The sequence below is a fragment of the Falco punctatus genome, assembly GCF_963210335.1.
Source record: "Falco punctatus genome assembly, chromosome: 2".
Classification (NCBI taxonomy): Eukaryota; Metazoa; Chordata; class Aves; order Falconiformes; family Falconidae; genus Falco; species Falco punctatus.
Window position 1 is genome coordinate 78060119 of NC_137581.1, and position 27857 is coordinate 78087975.

Below are 27857 nucleotides of genomic sequence, written 5' to 3' on the forward strand. Positions count from 1 at the left end.
AAGTGCTCTGTGGGGATCAGCTCAAGCTGCAGCTCAGCACAGTGCAGTTTGCGAGCAGGGAGGCGAAGGCTGGCAGTGGTGCTGAGCACATAACTGCAGGCCAAGTGGTGTGCGTGGCATGCCATGCCTGGATTGGCAGACCAGTGACACGCTGTTGCCATTAAGCATCAAGAAGGTGCCAACTGTTTGGAAAATAGCAAACCTGTGAGTTGGTTGGGGGCTGGGAAGGAAATGGGCCTCTGCAGCCGTGCCAAGGGTACAAGCCCCCAGTCATAGAATCACAAAACTATAGAATGGTTTGGGTTGGAAGGGACATTAAAGTCCATCTAGTTCCAGCCCCCCTGCCATGGGCAGGGACCGCTGCCACTACACCAAGTGGCTCCAAGCCCCATCCTGCCTGGCCTTGAACACTGCCAGGGATGGGGCACCCACAGCTGCCCTGGCCAACCTGTGCCAGTGCCTCACGACTCTCACAGTAAAGCATGTCTTCCTACTATCTAATCCAAATCCACCCTCTTTCAGTGTAAAGCCATTACCCCTTGTCCTATCGCTATAGTCCCTACTAAAAAGTGTCCCCACCTTTCTTATAAGCCCCCTTTAAGTACTGAAAGGCCTCTACAAGGTCTTTCAGACCCTTCTCTTCTCCAGGCTGAACAACCCCAACTCCCTCAGCCTCTCTTCACAGGAGAGCTGCTCCAGCCCCTGATCATCTTCATGTCCTTCCTCTGGACTTGCTCCAACAAGTCCATGTCTTTCTTATGCTGGGTGCCCCAGAGCTGAATGCAGCACTCAAGGTGGGGTCTCAGAAGAGCTGAGGGGGAGAATCACCTCCCTCAGCTTCCTGGTCACACATCTTTTGATGCAGCCCTGGATACAGTTGGTTTTCTGGGCTGCAAGCACACACTGTCAGGCCACGTTAAGCTTTTTGTCCACCAGCACCCCCAAGTCCTACTCTTCAGGGCTACTCGCAATCCATTCTCTACCCAGATGGTATTGATATTGAGGGTTGCCCCGACCCAGGTGTAGGACCTTGAACTTGGCCTTGTTGAGTTTCATGAGGTTCGCATGGGCCCACCTCTCTAAGCCTGTCAAGGTCCCTCTGGATGGCATCCCTTCCCTGCAGCATGTCAGCCACACCACTCAGCTTGGTGTTGTTGGCAAACTTACTGAGGGTGCATTCAATCCCACTGTCCATGTTGCCAACAAAGATGATGAACAGCACCAGCAGTCCCAGAACTCTGGTTCCCTGAGGAATGACACTCATCGCTGGTCTCTACTTGGACACTGACCTGTTGACTCTCAGCCACTGAGTCATCCACCCATCAAATCCATGCCTCTCCAACTTAGAGACAAGGATGTCATGCGGGACAGTGTCAAAAGCTTTGCGCAAGTCCAGGTAGATGACATCAGTTGCTCTTCCCTCATCCACCAATGCAGTAACCCCGTCATAGGTGGCCACCAAATTTGTCAGGCATGATTTACCCTTAGTGAAGCCATGTTGGCTGTCACCAATCACCTCCTGATTTTCCATGTGCCTTAGTATAGTTTCCAGGAGGATCTGCCCCATGATCTTGCTGGGCACAGAGGTAAGACTGACTGGCCTGTGGTTCCCTGGGTCTTCCTTATCTCCCTTTATAAAAATAGGAATTACATTTCCCCTTTGCCAGTCGGTAGGAACTTCACCAGACTGCCACAACTTCTCAAATATGATGGATAGTGGCTTAGCCAGTTCACCCACCAGTTCCCTCAGGACCTGCAGATGCATCTCATCAGGTCCCTTGGACTTATGCACCTTCAGCTTCCTTAGATGGTCTCGAAACTGATCTTCTCCTACAGTGGGCAGTTCTTCACTCTCCCATTCCCTGTCTTGCCTTCTGCAACTTGGGCAATGTGGCTGGAACAGTTGTCAGTGAAGACTGAGCCAAAAAAGTCATTGAGTACCTCAGCCACTTCCATGTCCCAGATAACCAGGTCTCCCATTTCCTTCTGGAGAGGGCCCACATTTTCCCTAGTCTTCCTTTTATTACTGAAATACCTACAGAAGCTTTCATTGTTGTCCTTGATGTCCCCGGCCAGATTTCATTCTAGCAGGGCTTTAGCTTCCCTAACATGATCCCTGGCTGCTCGGACAGTCTCTCTATATTCTTCCCAGGCTACCTGTCCTTGCTTCCACCTCCTGTAGGCTTCCTTTTTGTGTTTCATTTTGCCCAGGAACTCTTTGTTCATCCATGCAGTCCTCCTGGCATTTTTGACACCAGGATTTCCTCTTTGCTGGGACAAAAGGGCTCGGCTGGTGCCACCTCAGGGTGATGGTGGTGGGAGAAGAGGAGATTTGTGTGCCTGGGTACCCAGCCGGTGTTTTCTCTGGGCCACCACAGGACTTCTTGATACAGATAGTGCTTGTCTGCACCAGAAAATGTTTGTTGGCATTGTCAGGTATGGGTCCTCAAACAAGGTAGGTCATGCCTTAGACAGCTACTTATACCATGTATAGCTACTACAGCTAAATTTGCATCTCAGCTGGTCTCTCTTGGCTACCACTTCATTAATCAAGAGAGTTATTTCTCTCCGTGCTCCTGATAGCTATGCCAATGAAACTGTTACTCAATAATCATAACTTAACAGTATTTTTTTCTTTCTAAAGGGTAAAGCTATTCACAGCTTCACCAACTGGACAGGATGGGATAGGCATGCACCCAGATAATGGGGATGCTTTTCATGCAGCAGAATGACCTGGCATCCCCCTGCCAGCCCCCCAGGGCTGCCCATGGTCTGTTTTCCTTGGGTATAGTCCAACAAAAAGCCTTACAGAGCCAGCATCCAGATGATGTCCTCACTCAGAAGGAGGGCTGCAATCACACTGTCTGACCAGGACCTCCTGCATCCAGGGTAGTGCTTATGGGGATGGGAGGGGAAAGTGAAGGACCCACTGACTCCAAACACCCCTTTGATCTTTGCCTGCCTGCTGTGTGCCAGGGAGTTTGCTGGGGCAGCCAGGCTGGCCATGGGTGCCCTGGGGTCTGTGCCGACCCTGTTCTGCATCTGCTCTGTCAGACAAGAAATGTGAGACTGTCAGTGAGCAACAGGGTGATGCCGGTGATTTAGGAAATGGCAAACCATTTGTGTGTGTCTGCTTGCTGGAAAATACACCCAGGAAAGGTTAAATCTGTCTGTGCAGCAGCACAAAACAAATGGGAATGAACATGAAGATGGATGCGCTGCTGCTAGAAGGAGATTGGTGCCCTTGTTGTGGTAAAAGATGCTGCAATGTAAAATCGCTTGTCACAAGGAGACTTGCAATGTGCTTGTCTGTCTCTATTTCACGTTACAGTGAAGACAGGCTGGGGGTTGAGTTTGGCTTCTTTTTTATTATTATTTTAAATCAAAAGAATTCCAAAAGTCAGTTTCTTCATATTCTTCACTTGATGGATTGCTTGTGACAAAAATTGATACAGAAATAAATCACTGTGCTGGATGCTACCTGAAAAAGCTGTGGTTCTCGGTTTTCCACGTCTTCTAGGAAATAACTGGATGTTACTCATCACAATTGTCTCATTTCTGCTTGTTTTTAAAAACCAAAAAGTCAGCTCTTACCTGTAGTTTTCCTAGAAGACTCTCAGCAATGAAGGGAAAATGGTGTGGTTTGTGGTGTTACAGATACCAGCGAAGCATTTTCATAAAAGCATTGCTTAAACTGTGGTTCTGTTTCAGTACGTATTTCCAGCATGCCCACCTAGTCAGGGATAGAGAGACGTAGGATTAAACAGGAGCAACTGAAGTCTTTTGTGAAGGACAGGTAAAAGGTGACGTGTGCAGCTGCAGGGTGGACCTCCTTGGGGAAGGCAGTGGCCATGCAGCTGTGTGACCACAGCCACCACCCAGAGCAGAGCCACGCAGGCGGTGGGAAAGTGAAGCATGGGCTGTTCCTCATCCTCCCTCCCAGGTAAAAATATATGTGTCCAGCTGTGAGCTTGCTGGACTCATCTTCTTGCAAGCAAGTCCTTTGTGTGTGTTTCAAAGGAGGAAAACAAACACACAGCTGAAGGCACGGAGGTGGGTGCGGCAAGACGCAAGAGAGGTTCACCACAGGGTAGATTATTCTTGTCAAATCTGATATGTGAGTTTCTAGATATCAGATCTGGGATGAACCTTTCCTCTCTGGGTTCTAGAAAGGCTGCGAGGCAAGGTATGTGTTTACCTGCAGAAGGAGGAGGTTAAGACAAGCGCAAAACCCTGGCTTAGGGGATGGGGCCTCAGGAGGTGGGGAGAAGAGTCAGTGCAACAGAGGCTCCTTCCCCAGGATTGCTTCCAAGACTGATCTTACTCAATATTTTTTCTCATTACCTTGTCTTAGAATATCAGCATGTGCTAATAAAATTTGCTGGTAACACAAAACAGGGAAGCAACATCAATTCAGAGAGTTAGAACATGTTACAGGAGGACCTTGTGAACCAAAGTAACAGAAAAGGGAGAAAATTCAGTAGCACAAAAAATAAGGTCATAAATTTGGGAACTACTTATTTTTTGCAGTAAGCAAGGAATTCACCAGCTAGCAGCAACAGAGCCTTTTCCCCGAGCAAAGGGCAGTTATGAAGGATAACATGATACAGCTGTGAAGAGGGTACTTTAGCCTTAAAATGCTTCCAGAGAGGTATATCTGCTGGCGACCTCAGGAAGAGTCACACTAATGTCACTGTACAAGCTTTTGGTTAGCTCTCACTTGCAATAGCAGGTACAAGTCTTGCTTCCAGTTCCCAACATGAATTCCGAAGGGACACAAAATAGGGATGGAGAAGAGTTATCAGGATAATGAGAAGAAAAAAGGTTGTATTACCAGAATAATTTTGCTAAAAGCTTTCTTGGGAAACTAGCAGAACAAAAGCTCAGAGGAAGGTCAGCTGCTCTCTGTAAGTGTGCTGGGCACAAACACTTGCAAAGATGACCTGTTTAAGCACTAGGACAATTCCATCATAAGAACATATGGATACACACTAGCACATCAACATATTTAGACTGTAAATGTTTAAATCACTGGGATAACCAGATTCTGGAAAAGGCTTCCTGTGGGATTATGGAGCCATATAATCTACCTACTTTTAATGTGGAGTTAGAAAAGGGAAAATATACCTGGACTAGGTGATGCAACAAGTCCTTTCTAATCACTTGTCCTATCCTAGCAGGCTTCCTCAGTGCTATCCATCAGCAACATGAGTGGTAAAACTGGCTGTCTTTGAAGACATATGAAGACATATGAAGAAATATGGCTGGCTTTGAAGCTCCAACTTTTTCTCTAGTTTTGAAAGATAATTGAGGGCATTCACAAGCTTAGACTCTGCTTTCTGACTGCAAAGGATTCCAGTCAGAGAGTGTGGACTCAGGTTTCTGAGTATAAAGCAGCATACAGAATATGAAAGTGGGATTTCAAAGACATGTCCAAACCACTTATTCTGAAGAAAATAAATCATCTGGCTACACCAAGGTCTTTTAAATTCCCCATTGAAAGAACTGGAAGCAGTAAAGGCTTTGAATACTTCTGTTTGGCATGCTGTCTTTTGCCTTTTTCCACAGCAAATTTTGAACACAACAGATTTTTCCTGTTTCCCATTCCCTGTTGAGACACCTGCAAGAGGCTCAGAAGATGCTTCCCATCTGGTCACTGTGCTTCCACAGAGCCCTACAGGTATTCAGTGGTGATAACAAATACATAAACCATTTGACTTTTAGAAATTTTTCCTCACATGGACTCCCAATATTCTGAGGTTCCTGGGCGGGTAAGCTTGGCAGGGAAGACATTTTTCCTTGTGTAGCATTTATTTTTTGTTGCCTATAGTACCGTCCAACATGAGAGAATTGCACAGCTTTTCAGGACACATGTCTTTCTTTCACTGTGAGTGTTCTATTTAAAACATTATAATCACAAACCCCATGAATTATTGTCTCTTAACAACGGGAACTTCCTGCCCTAAAAGCTCTTTGTTTATAAGTCATCACCACCTCTCTATTAGTGATTTTTCCAGTAACCCAATGTATTTGGGGACTACCTGGAAGACTATGACTAATGCCTCTCTGCTTATGTTTTACCACTTCCCTAGTAAATCAGGAATGAGAAGTAGCCAGATGATTTCTATCTGAGCACTGTCCATCTCATGGGCTCCTCTTTTCTATCATATTATCTGCATTACAGTTCTGCTTTCCTGCATCATGGCACACCCTGCCCCAGCCCCTCCAGAGCCCTGCAAAAGTTGAACAGCAAGAGGGCAGCTGGTAGGTCTTGCACTGACCCCAGCCAAGGGCTGTTTCTCCGTGACCAGCTTAGCCACACAACTCTCGTATCCAATTAAGTCCCATTCACAGACCTACTCTGGAAATACGCCTCCTGTTACCTACATACTGCTCCCATGCAAGCTGTTTTGCCTTCCAGTCATCTTCAGTCATAGGTCTCCTTTTTCTTTCCCTCCCCCAAGACATCCTCTCTTTCACCCTGGGCTGTCTGAGACTGGTTCTGACACGTCATCTCAGAAGACTTTCCTACACCCATAAAATAGCCTCCAGGCCCGCTCTTGTTAGGCTAGCAGCTTGCCAACTTTTGGTACTCCAAGAGCTGCAACCTTTGAATGGATACATCAAGGATTTCTTGAAACACATTCTTATTCATGCTTTTCACTCAGCTCTCTTGGAAGCAAGCCCTTCCTTATCTCCACAGATCTTGTTGCTCAAGATCATAGCCGAGAACAATAAACAATTAACAAACTCCCGGGGAATACCTTAGGTGTATTTTCACATCACGCCTTACATCACATCCCAGCATGCCCACACATGTTCATGACTCCAAGTTCCAAGCTCAAAGCCATGCTTTCCCAAAATATTTAGTTCAGATGGTTTTTTTTTTTCTCTTTTGCTTTGCCCCATCAACATTGCACACAACCACCACTTTGCCGATCCTGATGATTTTAGACAAAAAATATCTTTGTGTTATTCTGAGAGCCAGGGCTTATATGAATAGACAGACAGAGGGATCCAACACTTTTCAGGTATTAAACCAGTTTTTTCTACTTGTTCCAGTGCTCCATAGAGTAGTAACTATGTCCTTACTCCTACTCTCCCATTGAAACACGCCTCTGAGTTTCTGCCACTGCAGTGAAGAGAAATTTGCCCCAGGTGAGACTAGCTAGGAAAGCAAGAGTGCACCGCAGTGACAGTGCCAATAGGAACATTGCCAGAGGTGTAAAGTTGTCTCATCCTTTGTGATCCTCTGCACAGATGGCTTTTGTGCCAGGGAAACAACGTCTCGCCTTTCCCTGAAACACCATGGTGTGGGAAGGGTGCAAGGCAGGCTTTTCTTGAGCAGTTCTTCAGCTGGCCTGTGAAGGAGACCCGTCTTATTAATACTTTCCTTAAATACTATGCAGTGGTAATGAAAAAACACCTTTTATTCCACACATAGCTTCCTTCAAAGAAAGATGGTTTGTGGAAAGAGGAAATGTCTTTTCTTAGGTTCCCTAACATAGCTGGAAAACACAGGTGAGGTTTTGGGCACACAGCCCTTTTTATGGCTTCTTTCTCATATAATTGCTTTAGGATGTGTAACGGATGTACAGCACACATGAGGGAAAAAAAATTAATTCACTTCAACAATATTAGCGTGAATGCGAGCTTTCCAGCAGGACCACCCTTTTCACTTCTGTGGCACCCTTCTGTTGAAATTAGGAACTGCTTAATTATAGCCTGCTTGAATGGTGCTGGTCATTTGAACTGTGCCAAGGGGAGAGCGAGCAGGCGGTCTGCCCCAGCCTGGCCTATGGAGCAAAGGCTAACAGGCATAAAGGGATGGTTTTCCCCACCCAACTGCCTCAACCTCTTTATAGACCTGCCAGACTGAAATCGTTAACAAATAATTTTCAGGCATGTCTTCCTATGCAAACAAATGTACCTAGAAATCTTCCAGAGGTGGTTCCTAATGTAAGCAGTAGAACAGAATCAGTATCTTAGATTTCTCCTTGAATATTTCCATCTGAAATAGTCTGAAAACAAGTAAACACATTGAATTAAGCAGAGGAAAGAAACACACCAAAGCCCTTCAAAAACACTGTGAGAGACAATGGCACTTGCAGTGACTTTCCTCCGGCTCATCAAGGAGGACAGAACAAAGGGCAGATTTATCAGACATGTGAAGAATGGTGTTATTGTTCTTTCATTTCCTACACGTACCCACCCAAATAGAAACGAGCCCTTCCTCCAAACACCACCAGGCTGCAGACACTCTGTGGATGTCTCAGCTGTTACGTCTCTGCCACCGCAGGCAGGAACGCAAAGTACTTTACTGGATTGCTTAACAAGCACCGAGCAAGCAGCTATAACCCCTGGCAAGTATGTAGGATTTTATTACATTTTTTTTTAAGATTAATTTGCGTATAGGTGTAAAGCAGTGGCTCTAACTTGTCTCCATGTTTGAAATCTCATTAATTTTTCTGTTGATTCATTCATTCAGTTACCTAGTTAGCATGTAAATACTGCATGCTGAAGCTTGACCTCTGAGTATGTTAGAAGCCCAGAGAGAAGTACTGGTTTGATTAGCATCTCCATTAAAAAAAAAAAAAAATTCCAGTAAGAAGGAAGATTTCTGCATGATGATTGTAGCAGGAGCTGGTATGACGTCCGTCACACTAGTGATGGCTGTACAGACTTGGCTATAAATTACCACCCAGCAAAGGCTCCTTTCCAGGTCTGGCCCTGATGGCTGCTTACTGAAGAATACTGTTGATCCTCTAGGAGTTTCCAGGAGAAAAATATCAAATGTATGATGGTCACAAGCAACTGCTACTACTTTTGTAAAGAATTAGGATAGGAACCATCTTCATGTTGTTCGACACAGTGGTGTCTTAACCCAGGCTTGTCTGATGGGAAATTACAGCTGCAGTGCACGTAAGCATCCTAATTTCTTGGTACTAGAGCTATGACTTTCAGCCTGATATTTAAAGCTAGTGGAAAAGTAAAAGCAACTGAAAGTAGAAAAAAGATAGCTACCTCTAAGTAAATTCTTTCACTTTTCTTTGTGTTTTTTTGATCTACTGTAAAACTCTTTCCACCAAAATACTTGAAGAATCTTTTAACAGAAAAATCAGATTAATCAGAGAAAGCATGGCAGCATTATTGTCCCCACAGCTGGCCTTTGGTTTCTGAGCCGCTGAATTTTTCTCTTCACAATAAAAAAGTAGTTACCATAACTCAAGGTTATCTGTGTGTTTTCTTGCAATATGAGTAAGGATAACTGAAATTACCTGACATTTGCCCAGGCTAGGAGAGGGCACATTGGCAGCTAATGCTTAGTGACTAACTTGGGGTGGCGATTCACCTGACCCACTGGAGGCACTGAATTCATCTGAGCTAATTGTCCCTTTACAGTCAAAGGAAAGGAAGAGGAAAATCCAGAGCAATTCACCTTACCCTAAGACAGAAAGCAAAAACAGGCCAGTTGACTCATGCCTAAAACACACCCATTTCTCCCACTGAGAGTAAAGGGAGCCTTGGGTGATATGCCGATGGAGACAGCCATAGCGTAGACATGTAAACGTAGAGGAGTCAAATCCCACCCTCACATGGGAGCCCTCACCCTGGGATGCTTGGTCCAACTCCTGCCCCCGAGCTGATCGCTTCACTTCTCACATTTCATAAAAAGCAGCCAGACCGTCTTCATTTCTCTAAGACAGCATTTCCCTCACCTCCAGGAGTCACGTGGACAGGAGAGACATTTCCTGCCCAGCTCTTGCTGCTCATAACCCAGGCCATCGTTGTCCTTCATCCCTGAAGAAGACCTGTTTCACCACAGGGTTTGCTGAGGTGCTCTCCTGTGCGTGCCTGCTAGCGTGAAGTGCTGGGGCTCTGGAGCACTGGTCTCGCCACTGGGATTTTGGGTACACATGCTTGTGGCTGCCAGCTCACACCTTCCTCTCCAACTGGCCACGAACCATTCGGTGTCCTCACTTGAGTCCATGGGCTTGGTCTTCTCAGCTTTCAGCGTCAATGTCTCATTGATCAGGGCTATTACATCTAATCGCTATTGCAACTGCTGTTAGGGGTAACAGCAGCCCTTGTACTCCAGGTAAGCCAGCACAGATGCCGAGTGTCCTCTGGCCCACACAGCTCGGAGGAGGGCAGAGCGATGGCTTTCATTCCTCCCTTCCACCCCACCCCCCCACTGCCTGTGCCCAAGCTTGGTCAGGGGGAGAAGGCCTCCAAGAGGTCTAAGGACCAGAGATGTCTGAGGTGGCACCTGATGGCACGGAGTCACACAGAATCCCCTGCAGTCTGGGGGCTGGAAAGCTGTCCCCAGCCCTCGGAGAGACACAGTAACCCGGGAGGGGGGGGGGCGGCGGGGGGGCGGGGAGGGTGTGTGCCCACACTCATCCAATGCATATCCCAGCTCTGCTGGCAGGCACCTGGTGGATGCTGGGGTGTGGGACAAATAGTGCACATTTATTAATTAATATGCACAGTAGGGAAATGAACATTACATGTGCACAGAGACATGCATTCATTCAAAAAACATGAAGCTCTTTGGTCATATAGGTGGGACTTCAGCTAAGAGAAAAGCAGAGGAAAGAGAAGGGATATCACCCCGCAAGCAAATGCATCACAATGAGAATTTAGCATGCAAAAGTAAAAAATAGCTGCTGCATAGTTCGGAAATATAAAAATAGTTTGGCTGTTCGCTTACCCTTTCCTTTCAGTCACCACTTCTCTCCAGCCCTGGGGTTTGTTTGTGTCAGTTGCTATGGGGAGGCTGTGCTGCCCAGCCCTGCTGGGGAAGAGCTGTTCTGCCAGCGAGCCAACCCTTACAGCTAACAGCTCGGCGACATGAACTCAGGCTTTCTCCCTCTCCCTCCGAACATCTAACTTAGAGTACCTCTATGCAATAAAGCATCACTGCATCTCCCCTCCTCACAAAGTATTTTCTGCCCTTTTAAAAGAGCTGTGGTGGCTGGGGAGTAGTCGTGTACGTATTCAAGCACTGGAACAGGCTGCCCAGGGAGGTGGTGGAATCACCATCCCTGAAGGTGTTTAAAAAATGCATAGATGCAGTGCTTAGGGGCATGGTTTAGTGGTGGGCTTGGCAGTCCCGGGTTAACGGCTGGACTCGACAATCTTAAGAGACTTTTCCAACCTAAATGATTCTGTGATTCTATATCAACTAACTGCTGTTGGGGTACTCCCTGCAACGAGTGCCACCCACCCCATGAAGCCGCTGGCAACACCAGGGAGGAGCGGTGGCACTTCCAGCACTCATCACCCTGGCAGGAACAGAAATGCTTCTCACGTACCCCTGATAACAGTGCTGACAAGTACCTGCGGGCAAGGGCTTGCAGCTCCCACTTTTACAGCTCTGGTTCTATTATTAGGTGACTTGTAGAGAGCATCAGTCTCCTTTGCACGCTCCTTCACCTCTGCCATGCACACTCCCATACATTCAGAGCCTCGGATCACCGTGCTGGCCAGGTTATGGACGTGGCAGCCTGCACAGGTCAAACATTCACCTCTCCGGGTCTGCTGCCTGGTGACAATGGTCAGCAGGAGTGTACTTTATGGAGTGCCTGCAGTCCATCACCTCCTAATAAATGCATTTTGGCACCCCTTGTATTTGTGAGTTTAAACATTCCTGTCTGCAATAAACCTGTCTTGCTCGCCCCACAACTGTCTGAGCACCGTATTTCCCTTTCCTGCAATGTTCAAATATACTGTTTGGCACCTAAAGGCTTCACATTTTTATAACACCTTCTATGTTTGCAGCACTGTGCAGACATTCATTGCCATCTCCCAACACCCCAGCGAGGTCGGTGAGCAAATATTATTCTCTTTCTTGGGTGGGAAGACTGAAATGAAGTGAAAGCAGCTTGTCTCGGACCACACGGCTAAGCCTCCCCAGACATACCAGGTAGATCCTGAACCTCCTTTCCATTTGCAAGAGTGCTGTGTTTGCACGCAGCCCACGGACTTTCTCACACCTGGAGCCCATCCCTATGGCTGGCAGAGGTGTTTGCTCTCCGTGAGCTTGGCTCCCGGGGCAGAGTGTCATGTGAGTAGAGCATGAGTAAGAAAAGTTTCCTGCTGGGGACTTGGGTTAGGGCTGCTTTTTCACATCCACAACACATGTGGAAACACCCAGATCTTGAGAGCAGCTCGACCTTCTCTGCTGGCTGTACTGTAAGTGCTGGAGCTCAGCTTTTTAAAAAGATGAGTGTGAAAAATGCAAGAGCACTTCCAGAGCTCGTGGGTGGTTTAGCTGCCATGCAGGCGCAGACAGTGAGACTGAGCAACTGGGGCAGGAGAGGGAATTTGCAACCTCCCCATCTCCAGTCCCTTTGCTCCTCCAGCCCTGCTTCAAAGCATTAGGTGGATCTCATCCAAAATGCTAGGTCTTTGATTGCTATTACACAAAATAGATGGGGTTTTGCACATTGAGTTGCCTGCCCATTTGAATCTTTAATTCTCGTTGCCGCAAGGATCAGGTACCAGGTGACGCAATGAAACAAGAAGAAAGCTGCAGCTGCTGTCCCACCTATTTTTATGTGCTCGCATTTATTTCTGAGCTCTGTGATTTCAATACCAGAGCCTCAAACACTGAGTATCACCAGGCACTTTGCAGAGCTGTACGGGTAAGGAGGTGGCCATCAAAGGGAAAGACAGCCTCAACAGCTGTAAAAGGAGTGCCTCTGAGCTTCCCCAATGGCTCGCAGGTGGGGGAAAAATTTTATTATTTTTTTTCTGTTGGGATCAGGATTTATACAAGCTAGCAAAAGACTAAGGCTTTTATTTCTGGAAAAAACCCTTACCACTGGGCTGGTACAGGTGAGCAGATGCCAGCTGGCACAAGGTGTGCCACCCGGCAGCACCACGGCCCCTCCGGCAGCGTCGCCAAATGTTTTTGAGCCCTGTGAGGCTCTGAACTCCAAGCGGTTTGCAGCTGGGAAGACTGAATAGGCTGCACTTCGATGACTTTCTAGGGTTGTTTCTCTTCACGTGAGTTTTGAGTGAACAAACTTACACTGAGTTCATTTTCAATTCAAATGCTTGGTTTGGATGTATGTTCAAGGGAGTTTTTTTAAGGGCTTAATGAGCAACCGTCACACCCTTCCTCACATCAGCTCCCTGCAGCACCCGCCCCTGGGTCAGACACAAGTTTTGGACATGTTGCTGCAGCATTGCCAGATTTTCCACTAAAACAAAATGAGAGAAAGAGAGGAATGGACCCAAGTGCATTAGAAAGTTTTTCAGGAGCATTTCAGGCATTTTTTTGGTGGTTCAGCAAAAATTTGGGAGCAGATCTACACCAGCTACAAATTTACCTGCACTGGAGTTTAGCGTTTCGGATTCCAGGGCGTATTATCTAGGCTAGGGCACTGTTTCAAGTTATTAGTTTTATAGCCTGCTTGTAACTACAGAGAGCAATTTAAATAATTACATCCTTGCCACAAAGAGATTGAAAACCTAGCCGGCTGGGCGAAAGGCGAGCGGGAAGGTGTGACAACACTGCTGGAAAAGCGATCTGCTGGGGAAGTGGGCCAGAAGCGACTGGGAGACACCCTTGGCAGAGAGCTGCTCGGTGACCTTTGCTGAATGGGCAGGTTGCTTTGGCTGCCCTCCCAGCAGCCCCCCAAATAGCTCCTCACTGGTTTTGCCAGCAGCCAGGCAGCCTCAGCACGGAGCAGGCACATAGACAGTGCCATCCATGCAGAAACCCCTTCTGCACCTGGTTCCTCTCCAGGAAGTGTGCTCGGGGCTTGGAAAAGGGTGGTGAGTGCTTGGGCAGGGTTCTACCCATTCTGCGGAGGCTGAAGAGAGGAGCCATCCCCCACCAAGGATGTGTCTCCAAAAGCATTAAGCTTACTATGGAAAACTGGAAAAGTAAGAAAAAAGCAAAGATCCGGATGCAAGAACAACGGAAACTACGAGGTGGATGTTACAAAAACCTGGGATAAGTATGAACTACAGTGGCAGAGGGGAGGAGGGTACCAGCCTCCCCCGGCAGCAGGAGCCTTGCTGCAGCTGCTGCCCACAAGCTGTGTGCAGCATGTAGGGGGAGCCCCGGAGAGCCCCACCATCCCTTCCCCTCCTCTCATCAGCCCCTCCAGCAAGGACCCACTCCTGCTCTGTACCATTCGGTACCCAAAAAAAGCATGGGGGCAGGGAGAGGTAACCAGGCTGTAGCCAGCTGCCACAAACACCAGCCACCTGGGCGGTCGCTGAGCAGGGAGGGTACCAGTAAATAAACCACGGGGAGGAGCAGCTGGCATTGTGGCTGCCTGGTCAGCCTTGCTGTCCTAGGACAGCTTTCCAGCTTTCCTTGTCTGGCCGTTTCTCCTGCAGTGGTAGGGACAGAGGACAGCCACCTGCCTGGCTGAAGACAACTGCATTACCCCTCTGGGTACCACTGGCACCACATCTGCTGAGGGAAAAGCACTAGATCCATTCAGTGGAAATGATGAGGGTTTATACTACAAATCTCTGTTTAGGGCAGCATTAGTCATCTGCTGTGGGTGTGATTCAAGACCAAAGTTAGCTGACCAAATTCCCTATATAGTCAAGAAAGAGACCAAGAAAGATGGGGGTGTGATCCAAAATGCCTACTTTACATGCCTGAAGTAAAACAGTGTCAATACTGCCTTTGTATACAGAGGGTATTTTAGTTTCTGGCTGTACTGAATTTTCTGTGGAATCTGTAAAAGTAAAACAATCTTTAAATACTTCATCAAAGTGGTTTTCCTTTTTTCTGCCACCAGCAGGAGGTATCACATGTTTTGCTGCTATGCACTCACCACCAATAAACAGCACCATTTTGGCTACACTTACCAGGTGTTCTTGAAAGTTTCATGCAGAACCAAGCCAAAAAACACCCCAAGAGCAGCATTTCTCTCTGCCGCCTCTAGAGCAGGTCTGGCAAGGAGTGCTGCAGGGCAGATCACAAAGAGGAATTTTTCAAAGGCCTTAGAAGTCCATTTGAAATACACAGAAGTGAAAGAAGCGGAGTGAGGACAGAGAAAAAAGCGCAACAGCCCTGTAAGAATTCAGGTCATGGCAAATTATGGGAAATAGGGAAACCCTGGGCAGTTACAGTCACTGCACAGGTGACCAGAGCGGGAACCTGAGAGTTTGGATTAGTGAAACACAAATGATGGAAAAATTGAACCAAAAATATATCTGCAGGGACATGGGTCATTTACTGCCAGCTGTCGAGGGACTGCATAAAAAAGAGTTACTAACTTTAGTTACCCATCATCTGAGGAGGCAGAGAAAATGACGCAGTGATGCAGCAGAGCTGAAAAAGAATAAACATCATAAGAAGTTCATCTATCAGGGAGGGAGGGGCAGGCCAGCTAGCCCACCACTAATACTGGCAAAATAACAAGCTATGCAATTTCTGAGCGATTCTAAGATTATAGAGAACACAGCCAGAACTCTGCTGCCAGTTTTCTCATCAGATTTCTGAATTCTCTTGTTTCCTCCCACATCAATTATTTTGCTTTCGCACCATGCTTCAGATCCTGGTTCTTCGTCCCTCCACATCACCGTTAAGCCCACATCCCCCAAACTGGACATACTTGCATGTTTATGTCTAACAGCTTATCCAGTGACACCATGATTTTCTATCTTTGGAATAACCAACGTGTCTATTTCCGTACACACTCTTGTGATTCAATGTGATGCAATCTCCCAGTTAGCAACCATCAATTGTTCTGTAACAGTTCCCTGGAACTACTTGTTATTGGCAATTAAGTTTTGTTGGTCACATAAAGTTGTGTGCCATTGTTTCCATTTCCTGACTGGAGGACAAGGCAAGTAATTTCAGTGCTAATATTAACACGGTGCAATTTTCCGTTTGCTTTTGCAAATACTTGTACCTGCAGCTTTGAAATAATTGTTCTTTGAACCACTGTGGCAGCACGGTTCAGTTGACCTAACGGTCCTGACAGGCACATGCAAACAGAAGACAAGAACAGTTAAGCAAATTTCCTTAATTATATAAACAAATATGAATGGATTTTTGGTTTAGTAGTTTACCCAGTTCTCCATCATAATTGTTAGCCTGTTTTCCTATATTCGTGTTCTGTTTCTTTGTTCAGCTTTTTACGGTAATTTCCTTTTCTTCCCCTATTCCCAAGATCTCCTTCTCTATTCATTCTGCTACCTAGTAAGCATTTCTCCTTCCTGAAATTACTTGTCCTTGGCAACACTTACAGCAAATATTCTCTATTATAAACTCTGTTATTACCTGAAATCTGACCTCCTGAAATGGCAAAATTTGTTTGGGACAGGTCTTGCTTTTCCCTTGGGATTTGTTTTGCACATGTTTTAGCAAAATATTTTAGCTAGTTGTGAAAGACCTCAGCCAAAAATTCTCTCTAAAACAGGACAGCAGCCACATTAACCAAATCAGAGATTGCAAAGGAAAAAAACCAATCATGTTACTAAAAGTAATACGGCAAACCTGTTACACTGTCTACTCTGCTTTTGCATGGTTTGGAAGCAGTGCAGAAGGGATGTCTGGTGTGTAACCAAATGATCAGCGCTGCCGCCTGGTTAACCTCTGCACCGTTCAGCTGGCTCTTTACAGGGGACTCAACATCTGCCTTCAGTGTAGCAGCAGCAGTCGTTGCTCCTCTGGATGCCTCATAGCCAGGCATCTGATGTGTCCATATCTGGGACAGGGCAATTTTTCCTGAATGTTTTCTAGAAAAATTGTGGAGGGGAATCTTAAGAGTTAAACTTTATTATAGAGGAAACGCGTCTTTTTCTTAGGGGAAGAGGTGTGACTTGCAGAATGAATGCCCTTCAGATAAACACCGGTGTGATGAGCTATCAACACGCACTGCCGTTTCTTCCTGGCATGCCCCACCCCAGCAGAATTACATTTTCTGCCCATACAACAAGTGAGAGCTTGTGGCATACTCCTCTCCATTCAGATGAGACACTTTCAAAATAAACTTTATGAGGCAAGCAAACCTCTGGTGTTGTGCTATCAGAGGAGAAAGATCTGCACGCACACGAGTAAAAAACTGCATTGTGAAACACTCAGTGTCAACTCTCAGCTAAAGAAACACATGTCCACCAAATGGAAGGAAATAAAAATTAAATTGCCCAACAGTATTTATCTCCATGTTCATCCAGCCATGCTCCTACCCAATTTTCTACCAATTCATCTACAGTGAAACTCAAGACATACATATACTGTAACCAGTTCTACTTATAGCTCCTTTCTGGATTTTAGAGCTTGGTAAAGGTAACTATATTAAAATAATAGTCTGGTTTAAGCACAGCTTTCATACCCTTACTGTCAGTCACATTGAAATAGGCTCTGGGGATACAACACTATCTCTTTATATCTATCTTCTATTATCTCTTATTATGGCAAACTCAACACACAAATATATAACAGACCTAATAATAGAAATCAGGAACTTAAGGCAGCAATACAAATCCCCCACCTCAGCAATATGACAGGAATATCTTCTAATGCAAATTTGCCTCTCGTTCCTTCAGGCAGGCAGTTGGCTCATGACCAGGCAGGGAGCCAGGCCAGGGCTCACAGTCCTGCACCAAAATTTCCAGTTCAACCACAGCTTCCTGCATGACCTTACTCCAGTCTCTTAATTAATCCTGTAGATCTGTTTACAGTTGGTAGAAAAAGAATGCATGCTTTCCCTATCAGAGGGTGATTATGAAGGTAAAATCCCTTAATTGCTGTAAGGAATGAGAAGTTTTGAGGGCTCTGGCAACCTCTCGCTGGATTTTAAACACTGATTTCACTACTGCATCTGCAGACGCAGGGCAGACCAACAGGCTTGTGGTCAGGCAGAGCCTCCTGCCTCAGGGCATGGTCAGACATGCTGTTTTGCTTGGAGCCGCTGTGGATTTAGAGGTGACCTTATTCCCCAGCTTCTTGCCACCGTTTTCAAATCAGGGTTGTTGTGCCCATGCAGATGTAAAGTTTAAGGAGAGAAGCTTGTAGAGCTTCAGAGCCGCAGCATTAAAATTAAGTATAATGATTAGTTAAACTGTTGCGCCATCTATGTTTAGACATGTCTTGTGTTAATAATGTGCTCAGTCACCCCTGAAATAGCACAGCGAGATACTTCCCACCAAAGTTCAAGTTCTTGGCCACAGGTGTCCCTGCACCAACCACATCCATCCTTGCACTTCAGCTGTCTTCACGTTTGGGTTGGCAAACTTGTGAATCTCACTGATGGTGTGATTTCCATTCAGATGTCTGGACCAACATCAGGGATGGTTCCTAAGGCTCCATGGTCAGAACCATCTGCAAGAGAGATGGACAATGGAGGCAAAGCTCATAATAAAAGACTGAGGGAGCTCTGGGCTGTAGCGGGCAGGAGAATCAGCTCATCGTTCCTCAGAAACAAGAGACACCCAATCACTTTTTTTTTTCCCCTTCAAACACTACCCTTCTTACCACTTGCTTTTTAAAGTATCATGGTTTCATGTTCCCTTTTCTAAAGCATCAGGTGTTGCAGAGTCAGGTGTCCCTATTTTGGAAGTCCAGTTCTTTCCCTTACTGCCCTCTCTGCGCTATCCTCCTCACAGCTGAACTGCTGTTGTTGCAGTAAAGCAGCGTCAAAGGTAAAGGAATCACTGCCACAGCACTGCTGTGGCCAGAGGCACACACTGTCCTTCCAGTCCGGTAACTGGGGAGGGAGGAAGGGGTTTCAGCAGAAACATTTCGAGCATTTCCTTCTTAGGAAAGATTTCCATGGAGTTTGCACCCTAAAAAAGATGTGATTCAGGTCATGCTACCTGCCTTGTTTTAAACGTGCACAGAGTCTTTTAGAGAGGCATATAATCACCCAAATGCCAAGCTGTTCGCAAATACAGTTGTTGCATTTGCACTCAGCAGAGCAGCTCCTCATCTCAGGCAAGCAAAGAGATCTGCATACACCCAGAAGTGCTTGTAAATACCTTTCACGCAACTAGCTACTATTTTGCCTTCAAATCAGCAGGCTGAGTGTGAACCTGGCTCTGAATTCAGTGATTCTTTTACTTTGCCTCTGATGCTGTGCCTTCAGCACTCTCCCCCTTGCCTCGTACACACACACCCCCTACACACAGCGACAGCACCTCTCGGGAGTGCACACAGAGCTCTTGCATATGACCATGGAAGCTACATGCACCCCCTTACCACCCCACAGCAGCACCAGTGTGGTTTTGAGAGTAGTGACGAAAAAGAGAACAAAACCTAAACCAAACTGGCTTTAGTGTGCTTACTGCTACAATGCAGCCTGGTCACCAGCTGGCATCCAACACAGGCTCCTCTTAGAAGAGAAGGGCCAACTGAACCAGTCGTCCATCACTCCCCTGCTCCAAGAAGAGCTCTCCACTCCCCTGCCTCACTCTCCTGGCACATCTTTGTCTTGATTCCCAGCCGCTTTTGCGACGACCTTGACCTCACTACTTCTCCTTCCTTCTCCATCTCCCAATGGTCAGGACAGTCATGTAGACAAAGGAATACCTACTCCCAGATCTCAGCAGTGTCTCTGTTTTACATGCAGCAGCCTGTGGATAAAATCCAGAGGAAACATTTGGGTCAACAAAGAGTTCTCTAGACCACACATGAACAGAAGTTGCAGCAGCTCCTGTGCAGGGCACAGCCCCACTCCTCGGGGTCCAGGTGCCTCCAGGCTCAGCAGAAGCTGATGGACATTTTCAAGATCACAGCTGCAAACTTAGTTCTTAAATAGGTCTATGGTTGTCCTTGTGCTTGCACCTCAGCTCTATAGGCTGCTGCAATGCCCCTGCAGCTGAGAGGTTGACTCTACAAGGCAGATCTCAAGCAGAAAATCTACAAGGCAGATTTTCCAAGGGACTTTCCCAGAGGTCCAAAAAGCAGTGAGATATCCAACCCTCGGTGGTTTTCAGCTGTGCCCATTACTCAAACATGGTGCATTTCAAAGCATATTTCAAAGAAGGCTATGGTCCTGGAAAGGTATGGAGTTGTGAATTATTTGAAGTTGCTTGCAGGGAGCAGGGGGAGTTTGCAATCCATTAATGACTGCAGAATCACTCAGCAGCAACACATCCAAGGAAGCCTAGGAGATATACGAGCTGTTTATGAAAACTGTTTTATTGTGAAAAGTGTTAAAGGGATCCTTTAAATTGCTCCTCCTTGGCAGGTTTTATTAGCAATTCATTTCTGTCACACCTCAGGTCAAGCTACTGTAGATCTTGCAGCAATGGGGGTTTTTTTAGACATGTTTTTATATAATTGGTGTCTGAAGAGTGTTTTGAATCCTCTGTGTGCCCTGTGAGTTGCTGTCTGGGTTGTCTTCCAAGCTGGCCTCCACAGCAAAGTGTGCAACTTAACTGTGTTTCACTTTGTGTGGCTGCCATTACTAAAGGACCACTGCCACACACTGGCAAACTTTGAAATATATATTTTCCTAAAGTCCCACTGATGTTTTTTTTCCATCCATCACCTCTGCTTGCCAAAGGATTTGTGTGGAAACAAAATTTCTCTGTTTTCTTGAGTGGATTTACCCCTCTGCCTGATTATATCAGAGATGCTGCACAATCAGCTCCCCAGGTGACTTCAAGAGTCATCATCACCAAGGCTGCTGTAAGAGGAGAGGGCTGGCCATAGCGTGACAAACCAAGCATTTACACACACTCTTGCAACAAATCAGCAATGACCAGGAAAGTCGTAAGGGGAATGCTGCAACTGCTCTGACCTTCTGAAAGTCTCTGGGAGAGCAGTTGAGGGTCTTCCATGTTCCATCAGCATCTGAGAAAGTCCTGTTGCCACACCACAAGGACAGTTCCAGTGCAAGGGTAGCTTGCTGCAGAAATCTGCTGCAGGCTTTCAGCGCTGTCTCTGCACAACTGTTCCAACTGTTCCTGGGAACATGATTAAACTTGTCTTAAGAAGGAGATGCTAACACAGGTTGGCAAGAAAAAAATCACTCAGGCTTCATGTTCAGCTTATGCTGACACTTCTCAGGCATTTGAGAAGGCCCGATCCTGCACTGATTACTGTGTCAGATGGATAAGGCTGTGGTTCTTCTTCAGCATCTCAGCTTCATCATTTTGTTCTTCCTCCAGCTGGGATTATCAGTGACACTGTGGTTTAAAACACAGTCCTGAAAGGATAATTCTGTTCTCTCTTTTACTACCTTTGTCAAACAGCTTACAGAAGGGGTTTTTTTAATTGCTTTTGGTACCCTGGAGTGTCCTATTTAAATTTAACTATTTGGCTTTATCAGTTTTCTAGCTGGACTATTTTCTTCCCTGAAACTAATGTTCATGGTTTTTCATCTTACTTGTAAGAGTTCCTAGGAGCTGCCTGTTGCCTACTGTACCATGGTCCACAGTAAAAGCACAGCCCATGGACTGCAATGGACTTTATATCCATTATGAAATACTATCACTTTGACATCTACTTTACAACATTTTCAGGTGTATTCCATAGTAGCCCTGGAATTATTTTTCTTCTCCTCAGGTGATCTCTTTGAGGCTGGAACCACTCCTTTGCTCTGCTTGGGAGACACTTCACCTGATTTTTAAAAGAATTTACAAGCTACAGTGCTTCTCCCTTCCTCTGCAAACACTGATCAAACAACACTGATTAGAGCAGTGCCCCACATCTAATTAAATTGCCTCTCAGGTAGAAAACATTTCTTCTTCTGTAGCAGTACATCAACAACTGTTCAAGGCTGTTACCAGTGAAGGGGAAAGCTGATGGGAAGAGCAGTTTCAGAAGTTATTATTACACCCCAACGATTCCAGCCTGGGTGAGGCAGAGGCGGAGACCCCTCACGACTGCATCTTCCTGATTCAGTACAAGATATACAAAATCATGAATGGAATGAGCTCCTAAAAAAAAGCTAGGAGGCAAGGTTTCTATTAAAAGCCTTGCAACAGTGAGAGTATAGTTCATTTGACTAAAAAGCATCATTCCAGCTTTTCTTCTTTTTCACACTTCTCATGCCAAACCCTTGAGCTCTACCGACTTGCAACTCACCTGCCACAACTCTTTTGCAAACACATTCCAAAAGCTGATGCTGAGGCTGCGAGACATGTCTTTTTAAGCTAAATGGTCACATAAAAATTTAGCCTAATAATTGTGGTCACTTATAGCTGTTGTGATTTTGTTGCTGTTGTTGTTACAACATTTTTATGACAGCAAAAGCCTTAATATAGAATCAACCTTTCAAGCAGACAGATTAGCATTTGTGTATCTTGTATTGGTCACCATGCCTGCAATATATATTGGCAAAGTATTTTTGCCTGTGTGCATTGCCTGCAACCAGAGGGCTGACCAGGGTAGTTACTCTGGCAGAACTTTTACTTCTAAACAATACTTTTGTTTAATTGTAGATTTGTAAAACAACTGTAAACAATATTAAACATCCAAACACCTCAGCTCCCCTAATCATTTGGTGGAGTCAACACAGCTCGTGTGCCTGAATTTTCTGGGTTGGGTGCTTTGGAAAACAGGAACAGATCAGAGACTTCTTTTCCCTTCTCAATTTAATAATTTAAAGTAGATACTTGATATTTTTCTGCAGCATGTATAACAGACAAACAGCACTCCTCTGCTGAAGACTAATGTTTCATGCTTGGTTTTCCCCCCCTTTTTTTTTTTTTTTTTTTGTAAAGGTGAAGGTGGAAAGTGGCAGGTTCATCTTTTCTGAGGTGTCTAGCCTTCAAGGTCTGTTGTACCAAGTGTCAGACCCTGACTATTGCCCTTTCAAAGCAGAGGATCCTGTGTGCTTTTTTGCTACATCTTGCTTGTGCCATGATTTCTAGGAGCTCACTCTCCTGTACTGAGGGACTGTGTTCCTTATTATTTTTTAGAAGAATTTTAGTTGAAAGATTTTCTTTTCTTTTTCACCACTTTGTGATAATAGGAGTTGGTGTAATATGTTGCTTAATAATTAATTAGAGCTGCGTAGTAACTGAAGTAGACAATATATGGAAAGTCCATTTTTCTTAGAAATCCCGTTAACCTCAAAAGCCAACAGGTCGGGGAGCAGTTTGTCATGTAGCGTCAGCGTGATGAGACACAATTTCCTTCAGTAGCACAGAGTGCATTCAGAGCCATCAGGACATCAATGAGAGACTTGCATAAAGATTTGGAAAGCTTTGGTCCCTTAAACACTCTTAGATCAAGCCCAAGGAGCCTGACCTTTCGCACAGGTCCTGGTCACAGAAAGGCCTTCTTTCACGCGGCATCAGCACAGTTCTCTTAGCATCATCACTTTTATGCTCATTTTGATGAACTCCACCTGCCATGGCAATGTATAGATGAACATCCTTTTCCAGGCTTTTCTTGCTCAGTACCCTTGAGGCATAGGGGGAGAACATAGGCGCAGCTCTCCAAACATCTGTGAGTGTCAGCTTCCCTCAATAACCTTGCCACATGGCAGGAATAATCTCCTCCTTGTTTTCACACACAAAAAGCCAATGTCCTTAGGTCCTCTGCAGTATGCATATTAGTGATACAGTCAGGCTTTCACTAGCTTTGGTTAATTGTGTAGCTCTTGGTGTAAGAGCCCGCGTCCTCTGGTGTCACCTACCCACCCAGCCCAGCACATACAGTTTTCCCATGTCTGAAGCTGCTTACCCTGTTCCAGTTCCTCAACACCTTTACCTCTCTCCCCATTTCACTTCATTTTGCTATGGAATTTCTCACTGTCCTTTAAAGCATCTGAAATCACTTACCAGAGCAGGGTGCTGGGATAAGTGTTTTGACTGGGCACATCCCCTATTGCAACATCATTATTGAACTTAGCAGTCAGTAAATCCTTCCTCAGTTCTGCACTCTGCCTCTGCTGTCTGCTTGCCTGCTGTGATAATTTCTAGTCTATTTTGTAGTTTAATCCTTACAGCATCCACTTTTCCTGCAAAGCTCAGAAATCCTCCTGTCTGTGCAGAAGACACTAAAATGCCAAATAACAAATTGCTGTTGTTATGTGCTCTGCTAGAACCACCCTCGGCATTTTCTGAGGCCACTTTATGTCTGACTTTTAATTTACTGTACTGAAAGCTGCCTGAAGCAAAAAGCACATCTGCCCCCGTTCCTCATTCTAACCCAATGCAGCATGAGCCTTTATGCAACCATGAGGGGCCACGCGTGGTGGGAGCAGGATTTCCCACCTCCTCCTTTTGCAGCACGTGGCTCTCTACACCCTGTTCTCCCCATAGGTACTATCCAGCAGGCAGGTGTGAGCCTCCAACATCACTGAAAGACATCCCCTTTCTGCCAAAGGGAGACGGTATTTCCATAAAACTCTTCTTTGGAAGGGGCTTGTTTCTGTAGTACTTTTTATAATTTTAGTGCTTTGCAACGAGATGTAGTTTCCTGGAGGGCAACGTGACCGCAGGTCCACCTTTCATCTTGACATGCCGTTGTGCAATGTTAGGAGGAGCCTCCTGCTTGTATTAGTCTGCTCTTCATAACTCATCTGCAAAACAAGAGCTCTGCACAGCCAAACTCAATAGAAAATATTCTCCTGGGGAAAAAGAAGTATTTTCCAGGCTTTGTATATCTACAGCAGGCAGATGAGATGCATAAAGTAAAGGATAGGTAGAGGCTCTGGAGAGTTTAAGCCAGCCAGGGTACTCCTACACTACATACATTTATTAGGAATAGGGTTTTTTTCACAAGGAGCATTATTGGTTTGCATGTGACTCTCACAGTTTTGGTAAAATACACGGTGGCATTCAAAGGCAGGAGGGCCACTGAGAAACCCCTCACTTTAAGTGGTTCCCTGGTAGGAGACCTTGGCACTGGGAGATGACAGAGAGGAAATCCTGGAACAGACCGAGAGCTGAATGAAGGCACAGCTAAATGTCATGAGATTTAGCTGTCGTGAATAGGCAGTTTGTCTCCAAAAGAGCCACGCAGGCCTTTATACAAAGGAGGTGGGGTTGCAGTTGGTGGGGTTGTTTGGGGTTTTCATCCTGTTTGGCCAGCACAGAGCTGCTGTCTGCCTGCAGGTGCCCCTGACAAGCACCCTGGGCTGCAGGTGGGAGGCCAACACGTACGTAAGTGATGCCCGTCCGTGCTGGCGGTTGCCACTCACCACGGCAGGCTTGCAAGAGCCTGCTGAGCGGCCGAGGTCCCAGCGCCGGGAGCCAGCCGTGCTTCCACACACGGCCCGCAGGCGAAATGGAAACCAGACGGGAACCTTTCCAGCCCCACCGGGCTTGCCTTCCACTGGGTCTGCAATTAATTAAGACTGAAGGGGAGGTTTTGAATAACGCCTTTGTGGAACAAAATACATGCAGTCAAAACCCAGCTGACAAACACAACAAAACTGACTTCATGGTTTCTTATGAGAAAACCATTAATGGCTAGAGAAATGAAGAAACACTTTGTTCAAGCCACTGGTGTGAATGCAGCATATTCAGATTACAAAGCAGTCCTGCCCTGCTATAATAAATATCATATAGCTTTATCCATGGGTAACCAGGTATATAAAAGCCAGGAATAACACATTAGGTTTTAAGTTAACATACAGAACCTACTATTACATTTTCACAGAATTCACTCACAAAGAGTCAGGGCTTCAACAGCAGCCGATGCCTCCAACGCAGCAAGCAACAACGGGGCGGCCACCTGATACCTGCCGCCACGGCTCTGGCTGGCTTTCGGCTCTTTGTCCATGCCCTCCTCCTTGTCAGAACCCAGGGAAGAGCTGGACTGTGTGCTTAAAGGTTTAATAGAGAAAGATCTCCTTTACTTCAGTGGCCTGTCACCTCCATTTTCATAGTGGCATATGTTAGAGCCTGCTGACGAGCAGTGGCAGGTTGCTCGAATAGGTAGGAAGAAGTGGGGAAAAAAGATGGAGGAAACATCTACAGTCTCCAGACCTTAGTTGGGGTGAGAATGGTGCATGCTATGTGGCAGGTCAGTGCAAAGGCCATAACAGGCTCCTCTCCCTGTACAGGCTGTGAAAGTGGTACTCACCCCGTTTTACTGTCAGCACCCAAAAGCATCCTAGAGGCGTCCAAGCCTGGCTGTTTCCTGCCCCAGATGTCTCTTGCAAAGGCTTTGTGCAAAGGCTGGTTAGCCTATCTCTATGATGCTTGTGAACCCACCACCCAGGGCCAACCATGGGATGGGGAGTGTCAGTCCATGATGCACAGACCCAGCAGGTCCTGGTCCGGTGCCACATCATGTTCTCCCTTAGAGCGTTAGCACCTGAAACCCCTGAAGTCTGCAAACATCTTTCTGCCTGCATCAACCCCCCAGTCCTTTCTGGAGGCTCCTATCCTAACCTGCAGGTAAAAGACCTGGAGATGAGACTGCAAAAGTCGTTGCTCTAATCCAAGCTAGGAACCCAAGCACCTTGTGGGAAAAGGCAGCCAGAAGAAAAAGGCAGAAGAAGAAAACTTCAGCTGGGATGGACTTAATTTTCTTCTTAGAAGCTGGTGCAGTGCTGTGCTTTGGCTGTGGTGTGAGAACAACGCTGACAGCACACGGATGTTTTTAGTTCTTGCAAGGTAAGGTTTACACTAAGCCCAGGACTTTTTGGTTCCTTGGGCCCTGCCAGCCAGAGGGCTGGAGGGGCACGGGAAACGGAGGGGACACAGCCAGGGCAGGTGACCCCAACTGGCCAAAGGGACATTCCATGCCATATGGCATCACGCTGAGTATATAAGCTGGGGGAAGAAGAAGGAAAGGGGGGGACATTTGGCATTATGGCATTTATCTTCCCAAGTAACCATTACATGTGATGGAGCCCGGCTTCCCTGGGGATGGCCGAACACCTGCCTGCCTGTGGGAAGCGGTGAATGAATTCCTTGCTTTGCTTGTGTGCACAGCTTCTGCTTTACCTATTAAATTGCTCTTATCTCAGCTGCTGAGTTTTACATTCAAATTCTCCTCCCCATCCCTCTGGGTGTGGGGGGAGTGAGTGAGAAGCTACGTGGTGCTTGGTTGCCAGCCAGGGTTAAACCACGACAGTGACATATCAGCATTTCAGGGACAAATCTGGATAATTTTCATTAATACCATTGTTATCATCCAGAAACAAGTAATTTCTAAGGTTATATCATAGTCCTAAAATGAAATAAATTCAGATTGACACATCATATTTTCATTAGGGTCTCAGAAAAACAGACCAACACCGTATCATCTCCATAGTTTGACAGCAGTTATAACTGTCTGCATTTGTCTCCATTATTCCGAAGACTTTTCATGCAACAGGCATGCCGGGTAGGATAAATTTATTTTTTTTTTTTTACTTCCAGAACATGCAAAGAACTCACTGCAAAATGAAAAAATCCTGTTTCTACACCTTTGTCAGCCCTTAGAAACCTGAAAGATTCAGCTTGCTGAGGTGGTAAGTGTGCAAAACCAGCAACAGTTTCTATGGCCTCTATTCTAGCTACTCCCTAACTTAGCTTTATATATATATATATATATATATATATATATATATAAATACTGAGCTACTGTCTAATGAGCCCTCTGTGTAGTCTTATGATCCAGAGTGATGGCTGACCTTTTCTAGTTACCAAATAATTTCAACCATGCAGTTGGCCCTGCCTCTTCACCTTGTCCTGTCATGTTACAAGCCTAACTGTTCTCTTCAGGCCCATGAAAGAGGATTGTACCATCCTCTGGGTAAGAAAGAAATGCTGAAAGCAACCATGACCATATGCTGTAAGCTTTCCAGTCACAAGAAACCGGCTCAACATCTTATACTTGACCCACTAAGATCAGGGGACCATGTCACAGCTGTCACTGGCCCTGCAGTTTGGTACTTAGCTGCCCACAGGGGCTTTGCTGTCTTTTCTAATGCACGTAGAGAGCTCTTCCCTCCATGCCTGGTAAGTGGCGTCTCCTT

General features: G+C 46.0%; 2 long non-coding RNA genes across 2 annotated transcripts in view; both read left to right on the top strand.

Moving 5' to 3' along the window:
• The window catches only part of LOC308059403, a 118715-nt gene that overhangs the window by 40888 nt on the left and 49970 nt on the right, over positions 1–27857 (top strand). The window lies entirely within an intron of this gene.
• On the top strand, positions 5261–27428 carry LOC308059402. The gene is made up of 2 exons (XR_013926226.1): positions 5261–8367; positions 9726–27428. It is a non-coding gene; the product is annotated as an uncharacterized lncRNA (long non-coding RNA).